The sequence below is a fragment of the Panthera pardus genome, unplaced genomic scaffold, assembly GCF_024362965.1.
Source record: "Panthera pardus isolate Hobbes unplaced genomic scaffold, ASM2436296v1 HiC_scaffold_3, whole genome shotgun sequence".
NCBI classification, from domain to species: domain Eukaryota; kingdom Metazoa; phylum Chordata; class Mammalia; order Carnivora; family Felidae; genus Panthera; species Panthera pardus.
Window position 1 is genome coordinate 21,464,941 of NW_026526876.1, and position 17,784 is coordinate 21,482,724.

Consider the following 17,784-nt stretch of genomic DNA (forward strand, 5'->3'; position numbering starts at 1 on the left):
TGTGTGTGTGCACATGCGTGTATGTGTGTGTGTATATGTGGTGGGGTAGAGAATTGCTATTTCTTTCAAACCTTGATTTTCTGAGAGTTAAGGATTTGAGATAGTACAGATTCTAAATATATATGGAGAAAGTGACAAAATTTTGAAATGTTTTTGGGAAACAAATGTCTGTGGTCATAAAAATCATTGATTTGTATATTTATATGTTGGATGTTGGACATCCCTTTGGTGCAATGATGAATACAGATGAAGTGGATGATATATTTATAAATTCTAGAACAAATTATTAAAAACAAGGACTATACTAAAAGCAAGTTACTATTACTAGTAACAAATGATGGTCCTCAATGTTCTCATCTGTATGTTGGGTTGGTGGGTATGTAATATTAAAATGTTTGCCCTCAAGGTGTCTGGGTGGCTCAGTTGGTTGAGCGTCCAACTTTGGCTGAGGTCATGATCTTGCAGTTCATGAGTTCAAGCCCCACATTGGGCTCCGTGCTGACAACTCAGAGCCTGGAGCCTGCTTTGGATTCTGTGTCTCCTTCTCTCTCTGCCTCTCCCCGACTTGTGCTCTCTCTCTCTGTCTCTCTCTCTCTCAAAGTTAAATAAACATTTAAAAAAAATTTTTAATGAGAAAATAAAATATTTGACGTCTGTGGTCAAATGGTTGTTTATCAAAGTTTCCCTGAAGCACAATTTTCTCAGCTTCGACAAATAGAGGGGTGTAACAAGTGAATTCGGTTCGATTGTCTGGTTTTGGTTGATTTCAAATGTGCTTGTATTGAATGCTAACCCTTCTTCAATTCAGCAACTAGCTTATATATGAAAATTAAACGTATGGGGGGGGGAATTTCTTCTATTCATTTTTAAACTTGTAGCTCAGCACTTATTTGTATTAAATTTTCTTTCCCTCCTTCACTCACTTGCAGTAGATTAAAGTGTTGATCTTTTCTTTTTGAAATCATAGTTTGGTAAGTGGATGTCTTTGCGAACAGTAACTTAATTTTCTCTCTGGGAGTTTGCAGTTTCCAACCTGCGGAGACAAACACGGAAACACCGTGCCACACAAGCATTCTGATATGAAGTTTGGAAAACTGGGATTGTTGAAAGAGCTAGGAAGCACAGATTGCACTCCCTTTGGACAAAGGTAAACAGGAAACATGCTTTTTTATAAAGTCAGAGATTAAATGAGTTAGTAGAAGCAAGCCTAGACATCCACATAAGCCAGAGTCGAAAACTATACACTAAAATACATCTGAGAGCAAAGAGAATGACCCTTTGCAAAAGCCCTCACTTTTTATTTGAATCAAGGATTCTTCGTAAGTTCAGCAACCTGCGGGATTTTAAAAAGAAAATTAAAATCCTCAGAACAGCAGGCTTGCATCCAACACTTTTGCGATTGTCAAATGACCAGATTTGAAACGGCCATCATCTCACACCTAGGGATTTTCTTTTTTTATGTATGTTTTAATTTGTGAGGCATATCCACAGACAAAATGACTCGTGAGAAACAGAATCCTCCAGTGCTCCCAATTGGCCCTATTTCTCTATCAAGTCAAGAAGGTCAATTTTGCCTTGGGATTTTAGAGTGTCCTCAGGTAGCCCTTAAATGTACACAGTGTTCATCTCGCAGCTATGATCGCTGGTTTCTTTTGAGATGTACTTAAGCTTTTCCGGAAGTTGTTCAGGAAACTGGAAAATCCTTTTCTACAAGGAAACTTTCTTCCTGGGCCCTCTTATAACTTGAGATGATGACCCCTTTGGGTCACGCAACCCATGGATCCCACTCTGTGAGTCTGTTTTATAAAGACAGTACAGTAGGTGATATCTATGAAATACATTTGGAAAGTGGGTAGGAGCTAAGATAATGTCTTTTGAGAGTCACTGGTGGCCTCTGAAATTATAATTCACAGAAAGTCACTGCTAGCCAAGATCTCTTTTGAGTGGAAACCAGAAAAGACAATATAATACAACTCATCTCTTACGAAGCAAGTCTTGATTCTCTTGGAGTTGCTAACACTAACGTCATTGTCCTTTTTCCTCAAAGATGGAATGACACTGGTTAAAAACTAAAGGTCTATTAATTAGCATTTCAGATATGCCCTAAATCACTTGGAAGTATAACAACAATGGAACAGAAAAAGAAGAATAGTATCAACAACAGAGAAATGCTGCCTAACAGAATATCAAGCCCTTTTTAACAAGGAAAGCCATAGCTAAATTTACTCATTTGCTGATGAGCCACAACTTCCCCCATAAGAAGAAGCTCTTTCTTAGCTAGTATGTTTTTTTAAGTTTTTTAAAGTTTATTTATTTATTTTGAGAGAGACAGAGACAGTGCAAGTAGACATCAGAGAGAGAGAGGGGGAAAGAGATCCCAAGTAAGCTACGTGCTGCCAGCACAGAACCCGACATGGGGCTTGAACTCACAAAACTGTGAGATTGTGACCTGAGTTGAAACCAAGAGCCGTATGCTTAACTGAGCCACCCAGGCGCCTCCTTAGCTAGTATCTTCTAATGGTTTAAAAGCATAGGTTTAAAAATCCCAACTAACAAAGTGCCTGGATGGTTTCGTTGGTTAAGCGTCCAACTCTTGATCTCGGTTCAGGTCATGATCTCACGGTCCGTGGGATAGAGCCCCACGTTGGGCTTTGTGATGACAGTTTGGAGCCTTCTTGGGATTCTTGCTTTCCCTCTCTCTCTCTGCCCACCCCAACTCATGGTCTCTCTCTCTCTCTCTCAAAATAAATAAATAAACATTAAAAAAAAAAAATCCCAACTAGCCCAGCTAGCTGTGTGAGCTTGGGACTCCTTAAGCTTCAAATCTTTCATCTGCAAAATGGGGTGCAGAAAGTACTTAACCTTGTGTAGGGTTGACCAATTGTCCCGGCCTGCCTACACCTTTCCCAGTTTTAGCACTGAAAATCCCAGGTTTCAGATAACTCCTTGGTCCTGAGCAAACCAGTACAATTGGTCACTCTATTTATGAGAAACAAATGAGAAAATACATGTAACTTTCATGGCATCATGCCTGGCACATAACAAAAGTTTAATTTATTTTAGCCATGGATTGGAAGGGGTCAAATTTTATCCCTATTTCCCTTCATACATTTTGGATGTGCTTCTGCCAAACAAGAAGGAGATATAACCTCCCATGACCAGCTGTCAGATTTGGTCAGAACCTTCCAGTGACCATGAGGGACTTGGGGCAGCATGTCATCTACCCTTGTGCAGATATTCTAAGGTAGAGTGCTGGGTATAGACGGCACAGGAATGGAACAGCTATAAGATAAGGGCATGCTCTTTTGCTTGTTTGCTTTCTCAGTGCTAGTATGATATGGATTTCACCTCCGCTCAAGTCTCCTTCCCATGGATATTTTCATCCCTAAGTATCTTGGGTCCCAAATTTTCAACTTTTTCCCCTTCCTCGTATTCAAAATAACCAACACACATCAAACACTTGGTGTGTCACAAATCATCTTTAAACATTTTTACACTTCTACATTAACTCATTAAAAGTAACAGCAACTGTGAAGTTATGACTGATGTTCTCCCCCATTTTCTGAGGACACACAGAAAGATGGAGAAACTTGCCCTGGGTTTAAGAGTTAGTGGGTGGGAGCTGAGATGCAGATCGAGGTGGGCTGACCTCCTTCTGCCTCACTCTCCTCACCTGTAAAATGGGCTAAGAGGAACTACTCATGTAGCTCACAGGGTTGTAGAAAGAATCAAGTGATTTGAAAACACATGGTCAGCTTGCAAATTTTAGGCAAATGTGCCTTCATCATTCTTCCATTACACTCTTATCTGCTCATCCGTGCTTCATAGTCGTGCAAACATTTTGAGAGCTAATGAGATTATCCTAAGTGTAATCAAGGTCCCCTCTGTGATCAAGGATACAAAGACTTATTTCCATGGAAGCCTCTCCTTGGGATGAAATTTAGAGCGGAGAATTGCCCTAAATTTCTCAGATCAACGATGCCCCCGACTTTCCCCCCTGTTAAGTAGCACTTGTTGCCGAGACACAGAACATGAAATGAGGTCCCTACCGTCACTATCGTGCAGTACAAAAATGGACCCTGCAGCTTTGAAGGCAGGGAAACAGATGATGTGGCTAGGCGGGGCGCTGAGTTCCCATTACGCAGACTCCCACTGCAAGCTAATTAGAATGCAGGACTGTTCCAAAGAAGCCAACCAAGCCACGGTGTCCTTAGAACACCAACTAAAAGGAGCATGACACGGGAGCTTGGGTTTGCTTTGGATGAGAAAGCTCAGAAGAGACGGTGTGTTCACGCTGCAGATCATTCACTATCCTGCAGCCCCGGGGTGAGCACGCACCCCACAGCATCACTCTGATTAATGGAGGCCCTATATGCACACTGACATCAGTATCGGGGCTCCAGAGTGTTAGGAATCTCACCAGGTGTGGCTAGTTTATTTTCAGGTGTGGACAGGATGGTCATTAAAAACAGAGCCAGATTTGGTCTCCTACCTAAACTCAACACCTCGGCTGCCCCGCCCCTGGCAGCATTTCCACGCCTGCAGAGGCTGCCTTTTTCTTGTTGGGCATGCAAACCTTTCACTCATCAGAGGCCCAGAGGACTTTGGAAGACTCCAATGTGTCAGTATCGGTCAACTAATGGAAGCCATGTGTTTGCAGAATGGAAAAAACCTGGCATCCTGAGGATCCAGACATGTCTCATCATAAATGGGTCTAAAGCAGAGATGCCTTTTTTTTTTTTTTAGTTCTTTTTTTTTGGATGTTGGCCCCCCTCCTGATTAGCTATGGATAATGCTATCCTGAATGACCCCACTCCTAAACACGAAGCGCCCTTTCATCAAGGGCAAGGGAAGCAGCTAAGATTTATTGACTACATACAAGGTCCTATGCAATTTCTTAATGTAATGCTGATCACAATGGTTACATCAACGGCTACGAATTTAGTGCATAGACCCGCGAAGAGCTCTCTATGTTGGCCAATTTACTTACCAGGTGGGGAAGTAGGTATTGTCATTCCCATTGTATGGAAGGGAACTAGTATACAAGTTTTATACTTTTCCTCCCATGGCACAATAAGTCAGAGATATAGGAATTACAATTAATTTTATAGCTACAGAGGCTGAGATTTAGAGAGTTTGAGTAAACTTTCCAAGGACACGTGATTGGCAAATGACAGTGGAGGGATCTCAGCATAGTGTTTAAAAGTCAGGGAGGGGGAGCCTGAGTGGCTCAGTCGGTTAAATGTCCAACTCTTGATTTCGCCTCAGGTCGTGATCTCATGGCTCATGAGTTCGAGCCCTGCATCAAGCTCTGCACTGACAGTGTGGAGCCTGCCTGGGATTCTCTCTCTCTCCCTCTCTCTCTCTCTCTGCCCCTCCCCTGTGCTCTCTCTCTCTCTCTCTCTCTCAAAAAAATGAATAAACTAATAACAACAAAACAATATCAGTGAAGTCTGCTGTGCTTACCATAGAATTTCTAAGGTGAGAAGGATTTGATTGCTCAACAGACAGGTACGTTGCATACTTAACATACCACTGTAGTAGCATAAACATCAAAAGAAGGAGACAAATTCTTGAAAGAACTTGATTATTTCATGGAAGTGCCAAGCTATCAAAGTAGTCACTTGGGAAAGGAATCCTGCAGCCTCCTTTCTTACGATTTTATATTTTTGCATCTTCAGTAAAAAAAATGATGTCAAAATCTCCATGGCTGAAAGCAATAAAGGTGTATTTTTAATTTGTATTACACATTCACTGTGGGCTGGCCAGGAGGGACAGTGGATCCCGAGAGGGACAGGGGGTCATTCTGTACTACTCAGCCTTCGCTCAGGGAAGCAGGACGGTCACAAACAGCCCTGGCCTCAGTGGCAGAGGGGAGACAGCATGGGCAATTGTTCATTGGCCGTTGAAGTTAGTCTCCTGCCAGAAAACGTCTGCTCACATCCCATTGGCCCAAGCCAATCTCGTGGCTTATACGACTTTAAGGAGGTGAAGACTGGTGGTACTGCCATGTGCATGGAAGGAAAATACCAAGCCTATTGGGGAACAGCCTGACAATCACAATTCTGCAGATAGAAGATAGGTAGGTAGGTAGACAGATAATGATGGACAGAGAACAGATAGATACAAAGATAGACAGTGAGATAAGGAGGACAATAATCTTTTCAGTGTTTGGGGTTCTCAAATGTCATAATCCTCCCCAGAAGGGAGGGAGAAAAGGCTGGTCGTCCCTCCTTGGAGTTGGATAAATTCAAACAGTAAGATCCCACAATCTCCTGTTCTCCTCCAGACCCTGTGATTCTGATTCCTTACTTTCTGCCTCCCACCTCAGTTCCAACGGATGAAGACTTGTTTTCTCACTGGAGTGGGAGCAGGGCTGATGACCTCACTGACCGTCTCCGAGCTGCTTTTGGGGGCAGGTTTGTATGCCACCTCGATGCCTGGGTTGTCTTCATTTCAGACCAGAACTAAAGGGTCCTGCAGCTCTTGGTGTGAACATGGCTCCAAGCCAGTGGTTGATCTTCTGCAGGGTCACCCAGGGTTCCAAGCTTCCCTTCTTACTTCTTTCCCAGCCCTTCCTGCAGAACATCTCTTCCCACATTAGCATCTGAATCCTGGAGCATGGGAGGAGGGGGTGAGCACTTTGGGGGATGAGGGATTCTAAAGGCTCCTTACAATTATGAGGGCAGGTGAGCCCTGGGAGTCCTCTGTGGGTCTCATTCTTCCTCACTAGCCTGTGGGGTATGACCCCTTGCTTCAGATGCAAAGATTATAAAAACAGACTGCTTTCCCAAGGAGCAGCCCACAGTACCCACACCCCAAGACAGTTACCTCACAATGCAGTAGGGCACCTAGGCTCAAGACTCCCTTCTTTTGCGCTGTATCACTGGCTCTCACCAGCTTCATCCTTTTTAGAGATAAAAGGCTGTGTCTGAAAGGTCAGTTCTGATGGTCCTGGGCCCTTTCATGAAAGTCATCTGAATTGCTCATTTCTTTATTCCTCTCCTCCTATGGCCTGGTTTCGCTCTGACATAGCTCCCGAAGGAATCACTTTGACATTTCGTCAAAAATTGGTTGCAAACTGAGCTGTTTTCAAAAGTAAGGTCTTATTTAAAAAAAAAAATACTTCCTTTTCTTTTGTGGTTCATTAGCATCTTCTATTTTTTTTTTTTTCTTTTTCTCTGTCTCTTTCTACTGGAAGCCAGAAGTATTTCACCCTGGCTTGCCAAATGATTTTTATCTCAGTAGAAAAAGAACTTGCTATTTCCTGAAAATCTACCACCATCACGACCACCACCACCCCCCTTTTGAAAATACATTTTGTGCTGGGAATCAAAGTCAGGTAACTTGATAAGGAGTTAATGAAAACAAATTAATTCTGTCTGCATTTAAAAGAGAGACAGCTTGGCCTCACAGAGTTATCTTATTTGCTTCCCGAAGTTGGCACTTTCTCGATGTAACACTGTTGAAAACTCTAGGTAGTTGGGGGAAATAAACAAGGGCATACAATTTTCCCACTGGAGTAAGGTGATTATGTGTGTGTAAATTATTCAGATAATTTTTGAGGGGTTGTGGGAGAAATTTCATTCCAACACATCTGGCTAATTGCATCTAAATTGTCATTTTGACCCTCTGTTATGTGGACAATTTGCATTAAATCCTGGGATACAGAATACGAATTCTAAATAGTGTTTGTGTGACAGCTGTAAAAACAGTATTTTAATCATCCGAGGTCTCTCCTTCTGGAATGGGATTGTATAACTGTAGGAGAGGTGTCATGACCCTTACTCCCTCCTCCCCTTTCTAAGCCCTGTGCTCCCAAGGATAGAACATGCTCACTTTATAATCATTCTGGACTTGAAGGAAGACTTCCCAGTTTGAGGAAATATGTATCATTCAAAGCTGGCAGCTTTTATATTCTTGTAGAGTCACTGAAAAAAAAATGTCGCCCTAAAAGTGACATCACAAGGGGGTAGTCTAGGGGACAAGAGACTACATTTTATATCCAGTCATGCTTTCTTATGTAGCTACCAGAGGAATGGTAACAATGTATTGGAGGTCATTGTTATATGCAGTATTGTGGGGAGTGGGGGCCAGGGTCCGGGCTGGCCAGTGTCATTGTTTGGGGGTTTGTCCATTCTCTTGACTTCCAAAGATGATCAAATCAAAGTAGAGAGGATCAGAGGCGAATAAATGTAGGCATCCTAGGAGCCTTGTGTGGCTTTCTCTGGCCCAAAATAATTACATATCAGGATGCCCTTCTTTTTCTTCCTCCTCCATTAGCAGGTCCTTCTAACTGATAGAAAGTACGTGATGTTAGAATCGGACAGTACAGGGGGTACAGGGGGAGAAGTTGGAGCTGTGTCCGATGTCACTCCAACTCTTGGTCCAGTGAATTTTCTTTTCCTTGTAGGAACCTCAAATGAAGCCATCCTTTTCTCTTTATCAGTTGAAAGAATTTTCTAAAACTCAACTAGAGATTTAAGGGTCTCACAGACTGAGGTGAAAATCCTAGGCTAAAGCTTAAATATTTGCAGAAATGTCTAAGGTGGACATTTCATACCCATCAGGTTTGAAGGTTGCTTTCTAGATCATTTTGCTTCTTTATGGATCTTATTCCAAAAGATGAAGTGAGGGGTGCTCCACATCTTTATGATCTCAACCAAGACATTATATAAATCATTCCACCTCTTTTTAGGGTTCCCTTCTTGTACTGGGTAGCCTTTAGACAGGATGTTCATAAACTGCTTCAGCAGAAACCGCCTGAACCTTCCTCCAGTTCTGGATGTTTCAGTGAGGTGACTGGGAAGAGGGATGGGTCTGTGGTCTGATCCTAAAATCCAACAGCCAGCAACAGTTATTTGCCTCAGGATTTTGGGGTTTGAGATGTTTGGCTGTTGGTTGAAGATGACAGAAAGGGAGAAACCCAGTAGACGGAAGGGAAGATGCTAGCAATGCCAATGGAATTCAGATGGGGGGGGGGGGGTGGCAAGGACTCTAACATCCTCCAAATAAGGCTCCATTCAAGTAATTGGGCATTTGTGCCTTGAGTTTCTGGATTCCATTCTCAATATGCATGCTGAGTCATTCCATTTTCTTCCTAGGGCTTTTCAGTTTGCCTTCCAGGATTACAAATTGATATTATCTGCTAAGGCAGACCCAGGCTTGTTAGTATCAGGGCTATTTAAAGTTGAGAATGGCCAGGAGATCCTGGGGAAAGTGCAATAGAGAATTATGGAAACATCAATTTAGGTAATCTAAATCAAAATCCTCCTTGTCCCAAGTATCTGGTTATCTATTTCTTTCTCTTTTTTTTCTTTTTTTCTGAGTTATCAATGAGTCAGACAACCAGCACTGCCTTTTGATGATATGGCTTAGCCTACAAACAATCAAGGTAGACTCCTATATTCCCTTTACATATACTATCACGACATAGTTTCTTGTGGCCTCATTATTAGGGCTTTCTCTTAATTTCAGCCAGTTTTCATAGTAAGTAGGGATTCGGGGAAATGATATGGGACGTTTAGGATAAGACATTAGAGAACTTGAACTTGAGTTTCTGATTTACTACTAATAACCTGTATGATCTCAGCAAGCCATTTAACTTGTCTGAGGGTCAGAGATCTCCAGTGGAAACTGGACTAAGATGCTACAACCAAATATGTAGGAAAACCAATGGGAGGGGCCACTGATGGCTATTGTCTCTGTGTCACTCGTGCACAGTTCTTTTTATTAACCTTTTATTATAAAAGACTTAACCACACTCGCACCAGTACATTTAGGTGAGGAGCTATGATCATTTAAAGGCAATTGTAAACCACAGGTAGTTTAAAGATGAGACGAGGGGGGCGCCTGGGTGGCTCAGTCGGTTAAGCGTCCGACTTCGGCTCAGGTCACGATCTCACAGTCTGTGAGTTCGAGCCCCGCGTCGGGCTCTGGGCTGATGGCTCAGAGCCTGGAGCCTGCTTCCGATTCTGTGTCTCCCTCTCTCTCTGCCCCTCCCCCATTCATGCTCTGTCTCTCTCTGTCTCAAAAATAAATAAAAACGTTAAAAAAAAAATTAAAGATGAGACAGGGATGCCTTATCTATGGCAATCTTTCTCTTTCCAGGCTGTTCTGGGGCACTCTTGTGATTTTATTCCTTTGGGTTCATAAAGTTTTCCCTCAGGAGTCTTTGGCAGGCTGCCTGTATTGGTTTTCTATTGCTGTCATAATAAGTTACCCTAAACTTTGTGGTTTAAAAGAACACAAATTAATACCTCATAGTTTCTGTAGCTTGCCCATCCAACATGGGTCTCACTCACCAGGCTGACATCAAGGTGTCGGCAGGACTGTTTTCCTCACCAGAGGCTCTGGGGGAGAGTCCCTTTCAGCTTCATGCAGTTGTTGATGAACTTGGTTTCTCAGGGTTGCAGGACTGAGGCCCCTGTTTCCTTGCTGGCTGTCGGCAGGGAGTGGCCAGCTGTCCTGGGCTCCCAGCTTCCTTCCTCCTTCTTCAAAGTCAGCAACAGCAAGACAAGTCAAAATTTAAGTTTTGGCCTCCCCTTTGGCCTCCTTGTGCTGGATAATCCAGGATAGTCTCCCTACCGTAAGGTCAGATGATTAGTAACTTTAATTTTCTCTGAAAATTAACACAACAATACCTAAATTAAATGTTTGAATAACCAAGGGCTGGAAATCATGGGGTGTGGAGGAAGCATCAGATTCTAAAGAGTTGTCCTACAGGTAACATACTTATTATCAGTTATCAGCACCTTTAGGAAATTAGCCTAATAGGTGGGTTTCCAGCATTGCTGCCAGCTAAAAGGAGTAGGATGATTTTTTTTTTAAGGCTAAATGGGACATTACATGGGAGATTACTTCAGTGTTTAGGTTCAAGGGTTAGAAACTTTTGGCAGGGAGTATATGAGGGCAGTGAAGATCTAAGCCAGGTTGTAGAGACAGAGAAAGGCTCACTTATTGGAAAAAATAAAATAATAAAATAAAATAAAATAAAATAAAATGAAATGGAATAAAATAAAATAATAAAATAAAATGAAATGAAATGGAATGAAATGAAATGGAATAAAATAATAAAATAAAATAAAATAAAATGAAATAAAATAAAATAAAATAAAATAAAATAAAATGAAATAAAATAAATAGAGATGACCAAGGGGGAAAATCATTTACTTAACACTATGCTGCTGTGTTTGAGATTGAGATGTATCTACTGATTTGTAACTAATACAATATCTAGAAATATACAGCATGCTCACTGGAAATATAGCTTTGAAAATAAATGGAAAAAATATTCAAATATGTTAAAAAAGATTTGAGAAAATATTTGAAGAGATTTGCTTGAGCTGGGTAGGGAAGAAATCCTCCCTTCTCCCTTTCACCCTCCTTAGATTTTATAATTGCACCCAATTTCTATTTAACGTACTCTTTGTCACTATGTAAGTAGTTTTACAGAGATACATGCATAATGTTTAAATAAAATATATATGCTATATCAAAATATCTTCAGGAAGTAAGACTCCACTGCCTTGTTTGGTGACATTATGTATATATACTGTATATACATTCTATTTGTCCGTAAGTATTGGTATGGAGATGATAGATAGATAGATAGATATGGATAAATGTAGAAATTGACATAAGTATGTTATCATTATACAGGCATAAATACAAGACCTCACATTCTCAAATAAAACCAACTGCAATACCACATTAAAAACAAAACAAAACAAAACAAAACAAGCCTATAACAAGTTTCATTTTCACCCAGATTCCATTATTCCATGACCCTTTCTCTTTTAATCTGCCTTGGAGTAGATGTAGATCTCATTCAAATATCCAGAGTCATTCCCGTTACAAGTCCTTTCCAGGACAATGGGAAATATATTCGATTTACATGTTCATTTTGTGGTCATCAAGGTTTCCTGTCCGTGGTCCTTCTGTGAATTCCCTTTGGGCTTAGTTTGGCCCATGCTTATAGAAGTGACTGGAAGACACACATGCACAGAGTTTGACCCACCCACAGTACCTGGGGTTTTTCAAATCATACATCTGTCTGGGTCAAGTTGACTATTGTCCGGTGTTCAGGTCCTTGACTGGAAGTAACAAGACTAAGGGAGAAAAGAAATCATATCCTGTCAATAAGCGCTGAAAATATTTAGTGTGGCAAGCTCTGTGTTTTCTTTCTTATGAAAAGCTGATTAATATTCAGTGGTTGAAGGTTAATACCCCATTCATTTTATTCACTTTACATCCTGCACACAGCAGTGACTGTTCCAATTTCAACTCCTAATTCATACAAATCTGGTTCCAATCAGGAGATTAGTAACTTACTGCCTAAGCAGAAACAAATCACACAATTGCTAAGCTTATCTTTCTACCCATGCACAGACATGTACATGTGCTTGAAATGGACTCATTCATGGACAGATGCAAATGCATACAGACCAGCAAAGTCCAATCAAGGTGGATATATCTAGAAAAATTTTATTTGCTTATGCAGGCATGTGATAAGAACAGATAGATGAAACGGACCCCAGAAAGCGTTGTCTAAATAAACTCGTATGTGCAACAGTCTTTAACCTTACTCAATATTTGTGTCTTTGCAAAGTTTTCTGTATCACAAATATTCCTGTGCTGAATCATATTTTCAAAGTATTAGGACAAGACATTATTAAAAGATTCTTTATACTATGTCCTTTCATAGAATATGATATTATTTTGTAAGTTATCCACAACCACTCAATCTATTTGTTTATAAATTCATTTTTATATTTGAGAAGTTTTGTAAAGTTGGACGGATCACTTTTTTTTTTAAGAAGACGAAATTGCTACAGGAAGGATAAACTTGAGAGTAATGATAATGAAGGTTTTTCTGATCCTATGAGTAAAGCTTCAAAACAGGTCACCAAAGTAGGGAGGGCATTTGCATTTTCTGATGACCTTTTGAAATCGTATCTCATTTGTCTAGAAAGGATTAAGGAGGGACCTGCAGGGGTCTGTCTTAGGGCTCCTTCCAGGTTAGTGAGCCTGCGATTGGGAGAGATCTGTCTGTAGTCACTGTAGGAAAGGTAAGTTTAGGTGGACATCTGTATTCAGGGTAGGAAGGAGAGGAAGGCAGGTACGTCAAGATGTTTGCATTTTTGGATGATGGCACACAACAGTTGACCTAAAGAATTCATCGTCTAGGGGCACCTGGGTGGCTCAGTCGGTTAAGTGTCCAACTTGCTTTTCACCTCGGGTCATGAACTTGCGGTTTGTGAATTTATGCCCCGCATCAGGCTCTGTGCTGATGGTATAGAGCTTGCTTGGGATTCTCTCCCTCTTTCTCTGCCCCGAAGCCGCTTGCTCTCTCTGTCTCTCTCTCGAAATAAGTAAATTTTTAAAGATTAAAAAAAAGGAATTAATCATCCCAGTAATTGGCAATCTAACGGTGAGAATAACTGGAACTAAGGTGTTTTTTTTTCCTTTTTAAAAATTTTTTTAAAAATATTTATTTTTGGGAGACAGAGACACAGAGTGCAAGCAGGGGAGGGGCAGAGAGAGAGGGAGACACAGAATCTGAAGCAGGCTCCCGGCTCCCAGCTGTCAGCACAGAGCCTGACGCAAGACTTGAACCCACGAAGTGCAGGATCGTGACCTGGGCCAAAGTCGGATGCCCAACCGACTCAGCCACCCAGATGCCCCATCCTTTTTTTTTTTTTAGTAAGTTTTTTATTGTTGTTGTTGTTTTGTATTTCTTTCCGCTTTCACAACATATGTGTTATGTTGCTTAAAAAAAAAAGGATTCAATGGGATGAAGAAGAAAGTCTTGGTATTAAAGACTAAATGCCTTATTTGAGGGCCTCAATTCTGGTTATAGTTTTTTCCTAAAAAGATATTTCCTAAAGCCTTGCAGAGCTAGGAATCAATGAGAGACTCTTCCAGCTTATCTGAAAGCCTGAATCTCATCTATCACCTACAGACTTCTATGATTCTATCCTTTTTTCCTTTCCTCTTTGACCTTTATATTAGGAAAAAAAGGCAAAATACAGAATTTTGGGCTAAAAACATGCCCCAAACAAATAAACAATCCTGTCTTAGAATCCTGTCTCTTCCACTTACCAGCCTGGATGGTCTTGGCCTCTTCAAACGTCCAAATCTGGGCTCAAGATGAAAAATTGCAAGAGATAAAGATGATGACAAGCATATCATGGGCCCTCAGTGGTGACGATCACCATGGCTTTGCTGTGAGGGCTATGCGGTCTATATCTGAGGAAGCATTTGGAAATTGGTACATTGCAGAGAAAATTATACATCCTTATTATTTCTCCGTGCAGTTATATTTCAAATGGCCTGAATGGCTTTCATCCGCCCTGTCTTGTCTGTCTACTTTCCAGACAAATTCCAGCTCTGGTCAGTGACCATCTGTGTTCTCTTTGAATCGTAGGGAAACACAACCCCTCAACTCTTGAGCTAAGTCAAACATCTTCTAGCTGTTGCTGAAGCCCTGGGTCGGCAACGGGCCGAGGAACTGGGGAAGTTTCTATCAGTGAGGACTGTATTTCTAAAAAAATTTACAATGTCCTTGTCAAAAATGTTTGAGGGACGCCTGGGTGGCTCAGTCGGTTGATCGTCTGACTTCCGCTCAGGTCATGATCTCGCGGTTCGTGGGTTCGAGACCCGTGTCGGGCTCTGTGCTGACAGCTCAGAGCCTGGAGCCTGCTCCGGATTCTGTGTCTCCCTCTCTCTCTGTTCCTCCCCACTCACACTCTTTCTCTCTCTCTCTCTCTCTCAAAAATAAGTAAACATTAAAAAAAAGTTTTTTAAAAACTTTTTTTTAATGTTTGAGAATATGGAAGTCCAGATCCCAGATTAATGTCCTTGGAAATCAGATGTCATCCTTACCTGGGGAAGAACTTGGAGTCTCAGGTGGGACTTTTCTAATCACCTGGCCTATGTCATCCTTTTAAATTGTGGCAACATACACATAACATAGAATTTACCTTGTTAACCACCTCTAAGTGTAGGGTTCAGTGGCATAAGTACATTCACATTGTTGTACGGGATCACTGCCATCCTTCTCCAGAACTCCTTCCTCTTACAAAATGGAAACTCTGTCCCCATTAAACACCAACTTTCCATTTCATCCTTCTCCCTGACCCTGGCAGCCTCCATTCTACCTCCCGTCTCTATGAATTTACCGACTCTTGCTACCTCCTATAAATAGAATCGTACCTATATGTCCTTTTATGACTGGCTTGTTCCACTTAGCATCAAGTCCTCAAGGTTCACCCATGTGGTAGGTACCATCCCTTTTCGTGCCAGGAGAGTGGGAGTGATGTCCCTCGAGGACATCTGGGGGTATCAAGGATCCAACACGTTTAGAGTCTCTGTGAGGTCACTGGGTACTGACAGGAACCCAAGGGGGTGATAGCAACATTAGCTTCACTCCTTATTGGTGATGATAAACCACCCTTAGCAGCTCCAGACTTGCAGGGCTTCTGAAGAGAATTCTAGAAGACACGGACGGGATCCTGACAGAAAAGCCCACACCCTCAGCGACTCGGAGGTGGCGATCCCTTTGGGGAGACTTGGAGGCTGTGTCGTAATGGGGTTTCTCACTGCTTAGCACTTAGCACTCTCTTTTTATTTCGCAGATGCCATCAGGAGGGACTCTGGCTTGTGGAAATACTATGTTCTCTTCCTGCCTTCGGGTGACTGTACAAACTTAAAAAAAAAAAAAAAAAAAAAAAAAAAAAAGCCCAGGCTGCAGCTCCACACAGGGTGTCTAGCCAAAATGCAAAGTTTTACCACAGCACACAAGTAGACAGTGTTTTTCAAGTGCGGGAACCGAGTGAGGTGCCTTTCAGCACCTTTGCCGGCACCTTCTTTAAAAATGATTTAAATTGGAGGCAATAGCATCGAACGCTGAACATCTGACATTCAGACAAGACTTAATGAATCATACACTTTAACAACATCACTCTCCTCCAGCCACTTCACTTGGAGTCCATGGTGGTTGTTTCTCCCCCCCATAAAAACATTTGTTCTGCAGACCATTTGCTGGTTAGAGTGTCCTGGGCAACTCTTCATTTATGGCAGGGAGAGCTGGTCCAAGAGACACTGCAAACCTGAGTTCCCCCCGTGTCCAGTCTCTCCAGCTCTGAACTTCAGACTCGAGAGACAACAGTGGTTCTTCGGAACCCGACTTAGAACCACCTCGGTCTCTCCCCAGCGCGGTCTACTGCAGCGTATTTGAGCTGCGCGACCAAATGTCCCCAACCTACAACAGCCGGTGCTGTCATTTGCCTGACTTGAATCAAACTAACAAAAAAGCTATGACTCTGTGGATGGGAAAATACCAGTGTTAGGGGGAAAAGACAACAATTCTGATATTCAGGTTGGAGCAAATCATTATCTTCAGTGGTGTTATTTAATCCTCTCTCCGTGGGGGTGACAGTATGTCTCATAGCTTGCCTGACAACTGCTAAGGACACAGGCAGCGTGGTCCAAGGTTGCCCAGCTTCACCAAGGACCATAAGCTATTGTCTCACACACCTTTTGGACGGGTTACCAACTCAACGCCACTGGCAGAGAAAGCGGGAAGGGGGGGCATTCCCTCGGGGCTGCAACGTATGCAAACAATTTAATCTTCCAATCCAATCCTTAATGTAAATGTTTAATATAAACCTGATGTTAACACGATGTACATGAATTTACTGGCCGGCAAAGCTGGGATTTACATCATTCTGAAAATCAGATGTTCTTTGCAGCAGGGATTGGGAAAACCTTTAAATATGGCAAGGTTTTCCCTCTGAATGGCAGGTGCATCCCTAACGTGCACAGGCCCAGGGCTCTCCCAGGGGACTGGGTGTTCACAGATGCCAGATCCCGTGCAAGTTAAAAGATCCTCAGCTGTTGCTTTGTATACCTCCCCGTGAATGGCAGGTTACATTCTAGACTGGTTACTGGCAAACTAAGGTCTAGGGGCCAAATCAGGCCCACAGATTGTCTTTTTAACAACTTTCATGAAATATAATTGATATACAAGAAATAGCACATATGTAATGTATACAATTTTATGAGTTTGGACATAAGCACACACCTGCGAAACTGTCACTACAATCAAGGCGATAGACGCATCCATCACCCCCGAAAGTTTCCTTGTGTCCCATTGGGTTTTTTTTTTGTTGTTTTGGTTTTGTTTTGTTTCGTTTTGTTTTTGTACTTTGGGGTGAAGAACACTTAATGTGAGATCTACCCTCTTACCACATTTTTAGGGGAAGGCGTTTAATGGAAATAAGTTTTGGTTATGGAAGAAGAGTACCTTCTGTAGAACACAGTGTCTGTCATTAACAATACTGAATTGCCCACTGCCTGTTTTTGCATGGTACACAAGCTAAGAAAGGTTAAAGGGTTGAAAAGAATAGAGAAAAGGGAAGTGGTACCTGGGTGGCTCCATCTGTTAAGCTTCTGACTTCGGCTCAGGTCATGATCTCACGGTTTGTGGGTTCAAGCCCCACGTCAGGCTCTGTGCTGGCAGCTCAGAGCCTGGAGACTGCTTGGGATTTGGATTTTGTGTCTCCCTTTCTCTCTACCCCTCCCTCGCTCATGTTCTATCTCTCTCTCAAAAATAAATAAGCATTTAAAAAAATTTTAAAACAAAGGGAAATAGCATTTTATGACATGTGAAAAATCTATGAAATTCAAACTCTGGTCTCCGTGAAGTTTCATCGGAACACAACCATGCTCGTTCACTTGTGTGGGGTCTGTGGCTGTCTCTTCAACATAGTCGTAGAGTTG

The 17,784-nt window shown here is 42.0% G+C and overlaps 1 long non-coding RNA gene across 1 annotated transcript; it reads left to right on the top strand.

Moving 5' to 3' along the window:
- Positions 1–2: 2 nt before the first annotated feature.
- On the top strand, positions 3–16,723 carry LOC109277016 (uncharacterized). Its single transcript, XR_002084944.2, has 3 exons — positions 3–1,147; positions 6,332–6,419; positions 15,639–16,723. It is a non-coding gene; the product is annotated as an uncharacterized LOC109277016 (long non-coding RNA).
- Positions 16,724–17,784: the final 1,061 nt, after the last annotated feature.